Source organism: Microcebus murinus, chromosome 6 (assembly GCF_040939455.1).
Source record: "Microcebus murinus isolate Inina chromosome 6, M.murinus_Inina_mat1.0, whole genome shotgun sequence".
NCBI classification, from domain to species: Eukaryota; Metazoa; Chordata; class Mammalia; order Primates; family Cheirogaleidae; genus Microcebus; species Microcebus murinus.
This window is the reverse complement of record NC_134109.1, coordinates 79,902,274-79,914,304: the sequence shown is the minus strand read 5'-3', so window position 1 is coordinate 79,914,304 and position 12,031 is coordinate 79,902,274.

The following is a 12,031-nucleotide window of genomic DNA, read 5'->3' as shown; positions in this document are numbered from 1 at the left end:
CAGGTGCTAGGTTTGAGAGCCAGGTCTACCTCTGTCCCGAGCTTGTGCTCTGTTGCTATACCACACTGCCTCCTACAGGCCAAATAGAGCAACAGTGGGCCCCTGCTCCTTGATTCCCAGCCTTCAGGCCCAGGCTTTCCTAAATTCTCAACGTACTGCCCCCTTGTGTCAAGGCGGGTGGGGAACCTGCGGCCTTGGTGCCATATGTGGCTGCCTGGATCCTTGAGTGTGGCCTTTTGTCTGAATCTAAATTTTACTGAACAAATCCTTTTATTTATTTTTATTTATTTATTTTTTTTGAGACAGTCTCACTCTGTTGCCTGGGCTAGAGTGAGTGCCATGGCATCAGCCTAGCTCACAGCAACCTCAAACTCCTGGATTCAAGCAATCCTGCTGCCTCAGCCTCCCGAGTAGCTGGGACTACAGGCATGCACCACCACGCCCGGCTAATTTTATATATATATATTAGTTGGCCAATTAATTTCTTTCTATTTATAGTAGAGACGGGGTCTTGCTCTTGCTCAGGGTGGTTTCGAACTCCTGACCTCGAGCAATCCGCCCGCCTGGGCCTCCCAGAGTGCTAGGATTACAGGCGTGAGCCACCGCGCCCGACCAACAAATCCTTTTAAAGGGATTTGTTCTGTGAAGTTTGGATTTGGTGGAGGGGCAGTGCCTGGGGATCTGGAGGGCCACATGTGGCCTCAAGGCTGCAGGTTCCTTCTGCCCACCTCCTGTCCCAAGTGCTACATGTCACAAATTGCTCTGAACTAAAGGCTTTGTCTTCCCAAACAAATTGACTCTCTTCTGCCTTCATGCTGACCTAATTCCCACCCCCCCTTTTTTTTTTACGCTAGTCAAATTTAGCAGTGGGGGGAAAGCCTACAGCATTGGGTATTTCTAGTCCATCTCCCATCCAAGTACTAACTAGTCCTGACTCTACTCAGCTTCTACAATAAGGTGCATTAAGGGTGGTGTGGCCATAGACCCTAATTCACTTTTAAAAATTGGTTCTAAGGCCCAGCGCCATGGCTCATGCCTATAATGCTAGCACTCTTGAGGCCAGAAGTTCAAGACCAGCCTGAGGAAGAGCGGGACCTCCTCTCCACTAAAAAGAGCGAGACTCTGTCTCAAAAAAAAAAAAAAAAGGTTCTAAAACAGATAAAATACATAGGGAGGGAGGAGGCAAAAGTAGGGTGGGTGAGAGGGATTGTGTGTGTGTGCATGCATGTATGGGCAAGAAGGGAGATGGGTTACTGAGAGTTTATGAACACTTTAAAGAATAATCTCTAGTACCAATTTTGATTTTTCAGTTTTATATCCTTTTTGGATGAGATTATCAACTATTACCTCAGCAGAATGCCATGGTGCAGCGTGGTCTTTGACATGGTGCCTGATTAAGGGAGACGGGGTAGAGAGTGTAGGTTGGATAAAAGTAGAGTAGACTCAGTTGTTTGAACAATCATTTCAAAGGTTAAGTCATTTATTGATGAACATGCTGCTAGTTTATTCTTTCTTTTTTTTTCCACTTTGTCTAGCTCAACATTTTTATCAATGATTTGGATGAGTGCATAGAAGGTATCTTTATCAAAAATGAGAGGGATTGGTAATTGATTGAATAACAGAATCCCAATTCTAAAAAAAATGTTTTTTAGAGACAGGGTCTCGCTGTTGCTCAGGCTGATCTCAAACTCCTGACCTCAAGCAATCCTCCCACCTCGGCCTCCCAGAGTGCTAGGATTATAGATGTGAGCTACCGCACACAGCCCTCCAATTTCAAAAGTTTTTAATAAATTGGAGTGGGAGTGATGGGACAAAGTATGAAACCTAATATGGATAAATGTGAAGTCATTCATGTAGGATCGCAAATGAACTACACAGGCTGGGCGGGAGGTGGCTCACGCCTGTAATCCTAGCATTCTGGAAGGCCCAGGTGGGAGGATCGCTTGAGGTCAGAAGTTTGAGACCAGCCTGAGCAAGAGCGAGACCCCATCTCTACTAAAAATAGAAAGAAATTAATTGGACAACTAAAAATATAGAAAAAATTAGCTAGACATGGTAGCTAATGCTTGTAGTCCCAGCTACTTGGGAGACTGAGGCAGAAGGATCGCATGAGCCCAGGAGTTTGAGGTTGCTATGAGCTAGGCTGACGCTACAGCATTCTAGCCCAGGCAACAGAGTGAGACTCTGTCTCAAAAAAAAAAAAAAAAAAAAAAAAGAACTACACAAGTACAGAACAAAGAAGAATTATGTAATAATTAATTTATTCTAGTCACAGAAGTCAGGCTCAATCTAGCCTAAGCCATAAAGGGACATTGATTGAGAAGGGCAGAAATGGAGCTGGCCTCAAGGTCAGTTGGACCCAAGGACTCCAACAGTATTTTCAACCTCCTCTTCCTTCCACTCTTGACCCTTCTCTGTATGTTGGTGTAGCATAGAGAGCTCTGGGCTTACATAATCCCAATTGAGTAACTCTAGTGGAAAGATAGCACTTTCCAACTTCATATCACAAATCCCAGGGAAGGACTCTGATTGGCCTGGCCTGGGTCACATGCTCATCCCTGGACCAATGACTATGACCAAGGTAAGAGCCATGGCTAGGGCTACACAATACTGTGGTTAACAATCCTACCAGGATCATGTGAGAATGGGAAGTGGAGTAAGGTTGCTGTTATCTGAAGAAAGGGAAAAGGGATGCTGAGAACGAAAAACAACAGATGTTCAGCGTCTTAACAGTTCAGCTGAGTCAGTAGTGTTATATAGCTGCTAATAAAAGTTATAATTCTAGGAATCAATAGTGGAAATGTACTTGGGGCCATAGTAGTGTAAAAATACTTCTGTCCTGGTAATACCACCCTGAAAGCTTCATCTGGGTGCCACAGTGTAAGAGGAACATTGACAAAGCACAATGCTCCCTGGAGGAGGGGTCCAGGGTGAGAAGGCTCAGAATATGGAGCCATTTGAAGAAAGGAGAAGCAATCAGATTGTTTTGCCTGGAAAAGAGAAGGTGTAATAGAGAGCCTGTTGGCTTGAAAATATTTGGAGGAGTCTTTGGTAGAAATCGGAGACACCAAAGTACAAAGGAGAAACTAGAACCAGTGAGGGGAAGTTTCAGAGAGACCAATTACCATTCAGTGTTCAGGAGAACTTTCTAATAACTGTTCGATAGTGAATAGGGCGGCCTCATAAAAGGTAGTTAGTTCCCTGTCACTAGAGGTGTTTAAGCAGGTGTCAGAGAGGTTATACAGGGGATTACTCATTGGACAGAAAGTTGTGTCAGATCACCCTTATGGTCCCTTCTAGTTATGAAAGTCTGTGGTTGTCCACTGGAGACCTCTGGGGGTTTGCTGCTAGTCAGTCAGCCCTGGTCTCCCCAGTGTTTGGAAGGGAGAGCTGGTGAGTGCTTTCTTCTCCTCCCTAGCTGATAGTGACTCCTTCCCACAAACACCTGATCACCTACCACCCAGCAGTCAGAGGCAGAGCCCAGCCCTGTGGGACAGACTCTGGGGCTGGGAAGATCACCAAAGGAAGCCCTTGTGCTGTTTTATTTCTCTTGTTTCTGAACACACGGAAGTGGGGGCTCAGTCCTCCTAGGATCACTCTGAAGAGCCATAAAGAGTTTCCCTCTGAGTGATGGGAAATCAAGGGGGATATAATTCCACTGATGCCGTCCATCATGGGTGGAGGTTTGCTTTTTGGAAGCATTAAGCCCGTGCCACTTCTAGGCTGCCCTGCAGGGGCTGATAAAACCTCAGACAGAAAAGGAGAGAGGTGGGAAGCTGTGTGCGAGCACAGGAACTGCTCACTGCAGCTGCAAGTGGTCACAGAGGTGGGCTGGAGGGTGTGGAGCAGCACATCAACATGTGACACAGTCCTTTTTGCACCAGGTCCAGGGTCCATCTTCCAGGGCAGTACCAGACCTTTGATTTTCACATCCCAACCTCCATGGCCCAGTGCAAGCAGTAGTTCTCCCAGGTCGGCTAGTTCAGCTCAGTGTCTGAATGTCCACCCACAGCTCTCTTGGGCTCAAGTCTTCCTTCTGGGCCCAGCTCCCTCACCAGGCTCTCTGGGCTGAGGGCACCAGGGTAGTGGGCACTCCAGGCCGGCACCTGTTCAACTTAACACCAAAACACGACCTTGGAACATGGTGACATTAGGGACACTGACAGCATTGTCCCTTCTACACTATGGTCACAGTCAGGACAGGTCAAAGGCTAGATGAGCCCCAGAGTTTCTTGTGCTGACGGCCAAATTATTTTCTAAGAATAACGACCAAGAATTCAAAGACCCTGAGAAACCTCACTCAGAGCCCTGGGGACACTGGGAAGACGGGAAATAATGGCACCAATGTTGGAGGCAGGGCTCCCAGCCAGGCCCGGAAAACCAGTGCAAGGGACCCACAACTCCTGTTGCCTCTCTTCCGGCTTGCCCCAGGCAGAGCTCTGAACCCATGTCTCCCTTCCTCCCTCCCCTTCCTACCACTTACGCCCTCACTCCTGTCTGTCACTCACTGTCCAGCCCGTCTCTCCCCTCGTTACCTCCAGGGGCTTCATCATCTCTGCTGCCCACACTCATTACTCCCTAAATTTTGCCTCTTTTTTTTTTTTAAACCATCCCTGCTCTGTGCTCTGATGCCCATGTCACCTCCTAGGAGAGGTGAAGCCGAGAGTACATATTTACGATGAGTTTGGGGTGAAATGGGATCAAGGGCCTCCCTGGAACAGGGAGGGGTGTGGGTGCATGTGAGCTTAGGGCAAGGCCCCCCTGAAGGTGGCAAATGTCTAGCCAGAGGAAGTATGGGCAGCCAGTCAACTCAGCTGCGCCCTGAGACCTCAGCGAGGATGAGGTGAAGAGAAACTCGCTGCACAAGAGACGTCCTGGGATGGGAGCTGTGGTGGAGAGCTGATTTCTCTCACACCTCTCCGCCTCCCTGCTACTCTCTGCTACTCTCTACTGGGGTTCTCAGTGCCTCCCTTTGTCTCTTTCTTCTTCCCACCCCAGCCTCTGCTTTGCTTTATTCATCCCTCTGGCCTGCCTGGGGGCTCTGTCCCCACCTCACTTTCTCGCATCTTCATGTTCCCCAGCCTCAGTATGCTTGTTGCTGCGTGGCTCTGCCAGTGTGTGTGCCTCTGACTTTGAGTTTTCTGCGTGTCTGTCCATCTGTCTGTATTCCCAGACGCCCCGGAACTCCAGAACCCCTGGCAGGAGTAGCTTTTCTGAGAATGGAGCCTGGGACAGCCACCCAGTGTGCTGAGTAGGGGTGGCTAAAGACAGTTCCAGCCAAGCAGTCGTCATGGCAACAGCCAGGGCGGGCCAAACAGGGGATGTGGGGAACCACGTGGGCCTGACCTTTCTGTGGGTGTCAGGTTTGAGCGGGAGCTGGGGAAGAACAGCAACAACTGCTTCCCTCTGGCCTGGCCCTCGGGGCTATGGGCGGGGCTGACAGGAGCGAGGGAGAAACTGAGAACTGGGACAGTTAGCGAGAGAGTGAAGAGGACAGATGGGGTGAGCCACAGCCACCTAGAGGGACCACAGGAAAGAAGACAGGAGCACAGGCCTGCACACACTTGCACACGCTCCCAGGGTAGTCACCCAGCAGGTCCCGTCTGGAACTGACCTGTGGAGAGCACGAGGCATCAGTCCTGGAGCCTCATCTCGCAATTTGCCAGCCCGTGGCTCTGATGGGTGGTTATTAAAGGTCAGCTCCCCACACTTGGAGCGCCCCCAGACTCCTTCGGATCAAATGTCACTTTTTCCATATTGCGAAAGCCTTCATTGCTCTGAGGAAAATATGCTAAAATAAAAAGAAGCAAATGATTCTTTTAAAAATAGAAATATTATAAATGCAAAAGTCCAAAGGAAGACTCTGAAAATGAAAGGCATTCCAGTCCTCCCTCTGCTTCCCCCAGCTCTGAAGGTTCCTCCACAGTTGTGGCTCACGCCTGCCAGGTCAGGGGACAGAGATGGGTCTGGACCCCAAGGGTCCCTTCTCTGACAAGGGGACAAGAAGGGAAGCCAAATCAATTGTTGCCCTGGACCCACAGGCACCCTCTGCATACACACCAGTGAAGGAGACTCATTTCTCTCCACTCCTCTTTCTCCTACTGGTACGTATGTACAGGCAACAGGAAGAGGAGCCTACAGGTGCCCCGGGACCCCTTGAGGGAGAGGCAAGAGGTGCAGGGCAGCCTCGGCTTAGCTCCTCGGTGAACACAGCTCACCTGTGAATCCATTTCCAGACTTTCAAATCATGGCCCTGCAAGAGACTGCAGTCTTTCTGAGGCACACTGCTATGGAAAACGAGACCACAGAGTCAGAATGAAAAATAAGCTCTCTGTGTACTGGAAATCTACATTCGGGAAAGACAGGAAGGGGGCGCTCACTAGCCAAGAGGTGGGTGACCTGACACACCAGCAACACAGGCTTTCTGCTACACAAAGCACAAGCCAAAATCCGCTTGGAGAATCACCTTCTCAGGTGATTCTTCACCCAGACAGGTGAAGGGGACACTGGCAGGAGAGGGGACAGCAGACTCTGCGGTCATAAGTTAGCACATTTCAAAAAGGAGATTTGGAATGAGTGCTGTTTACATATATTTAAAGTGGTCACAGTATTACTAAAGGTCCAGGATTTTTGAGACTAATTTTTCTCCAGCTCACAGGTTATGTGTTGCGGGTCTCTGTTTGGGAACTGATTGTCATTAGACCTTAGTTTGGCCCCTACAGAACTATTAATGTCACTGAACTCACCTGCCCCATCCCTGGGTTCTGGAAACCTTCAGGTACCTGGGTCCCCCGGAGCAGTGGGCAGAGGACAAGAAGGCTATCGGTGCTCTGACACCCCCACATGAGGCCAGGCTCCCCCCAGGCCTCAGGACACATGCGCTGTACCATTCATTGTTTCCCTGCGTGGGACTCAGGCGTGGACTGGAGCCCAGTGCTAAGCCCCCTCCCTCCAGCTCTGCCTTTTCTGTCAGACCCTCTGCTCACGGCTGGGGCCCTCCAGCTGAGCATGTGAGTCTGGAGCAGCTCCCCAGGGATTCTGATAGAGTCGAAGAGCATCCGCCCAGCACCTGAAGTGGTGTGAGCTGGGCAATGAGGGTCATCCCGGCAGTTGCTCCTCCTGCCTGGCCTGTGACCCCTGGTGCTTCGCTATACCCCACCCCTTCCCTCTCCATGCATGCTCAGGGCCTGCCGTGGCTCCTGACTGTTCACTGGGCTAGGACAGGCCACCCCTATTCCACGCCCTCTTCCTCTGCTCACTCTATTCCCTCTGCCAAAACCATCTTCTCTGGTGAATCTCTCTGTTACTTCCAGGCACAGTTCAAATGCCACCATCCAAGGGAAGCTTTCCTCAATCTACGCTAGGCGGTTCTGTGGCCCCATAGAACTTTTTCTTGTCACTATTGCAGCAGTTGTCTCTGTTTTCACATCTGCCTCTCCAGGAAGGAGTGTGCTCTGTGGAACGGACTGGATCATACTGACCCCTGGACCTCCAGAGCCTGGCTCGGTGCTGCTCACTGAGTGTTACTGCTACTGGTTGGTCCGAGATGTGAGCCAGAGAAGGTCCCAGACTGCCCAGAGACAACAGGCATACCTGCATAGCAATGAGTCATTGGTATAACGTGTCACGTACCTCCCCCCCTGCGTGATCAGAGCACCCTCCTGCTGCGGGTTCCATAGTGCCAGGCTGGTTGCAAGACAGAGGACTCCTCACTTCTGAGAAAAGCACAGCTTGGCCCATTGGCCCCTCACCTGGGATGGATGGAGCAGCAACACCTGGCTGGTGTCTGACCACTCATTCTCCTGCCCTGGGCAGCGAACTCCTGTAGTTGTTCCCTCATCCCGTGGCTTTCCCAACACCCCCCCCCACACACACACACACACGCACACACACATACACACTAGAGAGAGCCTTGGGAACAAGTGAGCTCAGAGTGGGAGGAGAGGGCTAAGGGCATCCTTCCTGTCTTCTCTCCCGCCCCTTCCTCTCGGCAGCTGCAGCTGTGCTGCGTGATGCGGAACTGAGCACAGTCTTAATTACCGCTCAGCCCTGCTCATTAGTGCTTCTGGAAGCCAGAGAAGCCCCGAGTTAGGAAGCCTCAGTCACAGTGGAGACCCAGGCTGCAGGCCTCCTGGGTGATCACTAGTCCCATGGCTCCCAGATTGTGTCTGTGTGACTTGGGACCCTTTTGGGGCCTCCAGAGGAAGATACCCTCCCTGGGACGGGGGAAGGGCTGAAGCTGGAGGGAGCTGTTGCCGAGTTAATCTTCCTGATGCACAGCTCTGATCAAGAAAACCTGTAATGTTTCTCTTGCTGACTGCATAGAGCCTGGAGTCCTTGGCTTAGCAGTCAAGACCCTCTATCATCTGGTCCCACAGGACATCCCCAATCTGATTTCTCCTTCCACCCTGGCAGACGTAGAGGGAAGGCTGGCCCCCTCATGGGCTGTCACTTGTGTGTGCAGAGCATCACAAGGACAGCATATGGTGGAACATGTGAAACTCCACTGTGATCAGAGAAAGATGAAGGAATGATTAAATAAACCAAATGCACTCACATCCAGCACATCGATGATTTACCTGTTTTCGCAGGGACTTAAGCAAAACGCCTGGTGTGTTTTTCAGCATGCATCATCATCATCATCATTATTATTATTATTTTTGGTAGTGAAATGGAATAAAGAACTGTGAAGTGCCTGAAGACTGAACAAAAGGAAGCTGAGTGGAGGAGGAGAGAAGGGTGGGCCCTGAAAATTATAAACCCATAGGCCCGATTTCAATATCTGGGAAAACTCCTTCACAAAAATCCACTTGTAAACACCTTGAAGATCAAATGAGATGATGCACATGAAAGCACTTTTTGAACTGTAAAGGGCTTTAAAAATATAAGGTGTTATTCTGTAATATTTCTGCTCAGTGCAGACTTTAAAACAGATGCTACGGGAAGGCTGGAGATTTATGATAATAGCTCATCACCCACAAGGTACTCGCACAATTTGGGCTGTTTCATTTAATTAGTCATTGCCTCTCGTGTAGACTACTGCAGGAGCCTCCTAAATGGCCTCCCCACCTCTGCATTCTCCCCCGTTCCATTCCTCTTATATGCCACTGCTGGATTAATCTTTCCGATGCACAGCTCTGATCAAATACTTGTAATGTTTCTCTTGCTGACTGCACAGAGCCTGGAGTCCCTGGCTTAGCAGTCAAGATCCTCCAAAGTCTGGTCCCACAGCACTTTCCAACTCTGATTTCCCTCCTTCCATCCTGGCAGGCATGGGCTCAGGAAGATCAAGTCACTAAACCCAAGACTACACAGATGCCAAGTGGCAGATCCCAGAGCCAAGCCCTGAGACCCAGACACCTGACTCCGAGACTAACATCACTTTCTCACTTTGATGGTGCAATGGACTGAGGATTTGTGTCCCTCCGAAATTTATATGTTGAAATACTAATCCTGATGTGATGGTATATGGAGGTGAGACTTTTGGGAGGTATTATAATTATTAGATCATGAGAGTGGAACCCTTATATATGGAATTATGTCCTTATAAGAAGAGGCCAGAGACCTAGCTAGCTCTCTGTCCATCATGTGAGGATACAATAAAAAATTGACACTCTGAAACCCCAAAGAGGGCCTTCTCCAAAACCTCACCCTACTGGCACCCTAACCCTGAACTTCCAAACTCCAGAAGTGTGAAAACTAAATGCTTGTTGTTTAAGCCACCCAGTTTATGGTATTTTGTTATAGCAGCCCTATCTGACTAAGACAGATGGATACTGCTGCAACCATCTTCCTGCATAGAGCTTTTTCTCTTCTTTGGAAAAATTTCCTCAGGACAAATTCCCAGGAATGGGATTACCAGGAAAAATGACATAAATATTTTAAATGGCTATGTGAATTGACGTAATGCTTCACAAAGGGGCTAGGCTGATTTCTATTTTGGCCAGTGATGTCAAAATATACAAGATTCACCAGACTCTCTTCTCTACTGGGAGTAACTTTTGACCAAATTGCTAATTGAATAAGATATTTCTTTGTTTTAGTTTGAGTTTCTTTGACTATTCAGGTGGGATGTTTTCCATGAATTGATATACTCTTTACTTTTTGCCTTGTGTGAATTATGTGTTCATATCTGTGGCTCATACAATTATTAAAGTATTCATATTTTGGAAGCTGAAATTTTTAAAAAAGAAAAGAAAAGGCAATCTTGAAGATCAAATATGGTGGGCTTCATGAAATCAGAGCAGAGGTCCTTGTCTGACGATGTCAGGTATATAAGCTGTATCTCAAGTAAGTCTTTAAAAAATTTCCAGTCAGCTAACTTAAAATACTAGGCTACATTTAAAGGGAGGACTTAGGAGGAAGGCTTCATCCTTGACTCAGTACTTTTCCTGACCCTGTCCATGTGTTCTAACACTAGCATTCATTATTTATTTCAGAGTCATTTTGGTGACTACATAATTGTACTGAAACAGCAATGCTTTTTTATTTTATTTATTTATTTATTTTTGAGACAGAGTCTCACTTTGTTGCCCAGGCTACAGTGAGTGCCATGGCGTCAGCCTAGCTCACAGCAACCTCAATCTCCTGGGCTCAGGCAATCCTCCTGCGTCAGCCTCCCGAGTAGCTGGGACTACAGGCATGCGCCACCATGCCCGGCTAATTTTTTCTATATATATTAGTTGCCCAATTAATTTGTTTCTTTTTGGGTTTTGTTTTTTGTTTTTTGTGTTTTTTTGAGACAGAGTCTCACTTTGTTGCCCAGGCTAGAGTGAGTGCCATGGCGTCAGCCTAGCTCACAGCAACCTCAATCTCCTGGGCTCAAGCGATCCTCCTGCCTCAGCCTCCCGAGTAGCTGGGACTACAGGCATGCGCCACCATGCCCGGCCAATTTTTTTTTTTTTTTTGTATATATATTTTTAGTTGGTCAATTAATTTCTTTCTATTTTTGGTAGAGACGGGGTCTCGCTCAGGCTGGTTTCGAACTCCTTACCTTGAGCAATCCGCCCGCCTCGGCCTCCCAAAGTGCTAGGATTACAGGCGTGAGCCACCGCGCCCGGCCTGTTTTGTTTTTTGAGACAGAGTCTCCCTTTGTTGCCCAGGCTAGAGTGAGTGCCGGGGCGTCAGCCTAGCTCACAGCAACCTCAAACTCCTGGGCTCAAGCAATCCTCCTGCTTCAGCCTCCCGAGTAGCTGGGATTACAGGCATGCGCCACCATGCCCGGCTAATTTTTCCTATATATATTAGTTGGCCAATTAATTTCTTTCTATTTATAGTAGAGACGGGGTCTCGCTCTTGCTCAGGCTGGTCTCGAACTTCCCACCTCAAGCAATCCACCTGCCTCGACCTCCTAGAGTGCTAGGATTACAGGCATGAGCCACCGCACCCCCGGCCAGCAATGCTTTTTTAAAATGTTGTGTTAAAAATTACTTTTTTACTAAATAATATATACTCATGATATAAAAGTCAAAACATCTAGAAGGGTGTGTGATAAAAAAAATGTCTCCTACTTTGTCCTTCAGTCACCTTGTTTCCCTTCATGAAGGCAGACACTATTACCAATTCTTTGTGTATCCTTCCAGGGCTATCCTATGCGTGTATTAGCTTCTGTGTCTTTCTTTCTTTCTTTCTTTCTTTCTTTCTTTCTTTCTTTCTTTCTTTCTTTCTTTCTTTCTTTCTTTCTTTCTTTCTTTCTTTCTTTCTTTCTTTCTTTCTTTCTCTCTTTCTCTCTTTCTCTCTTTCTCTCTTTCTCTCTTTCTCTCTTTCTCTCTTTCTCTCTTTCTCTCTTTCTCTCTTTCTCTCTTTCTCTCTTTCTCTCTTTCTCTCTTTCTCTCTTTCTTCCTTTCTTCCTTTCTTTTTTAAAAAATGTAGTGCCTTATGTAGTTTTCTATTCTAAAAAAGTTTCAATAGGCTGGGCGTGGTAGTTCACGCCTGTAATCCTAGCACTCTGGGAGGCCGAGGCAGGAGGATTGCTAGAGCTCAGGAGTTTGAGACCAGCCGGAGCAAAAGTGAGACCCTGTCTCTACTAAAA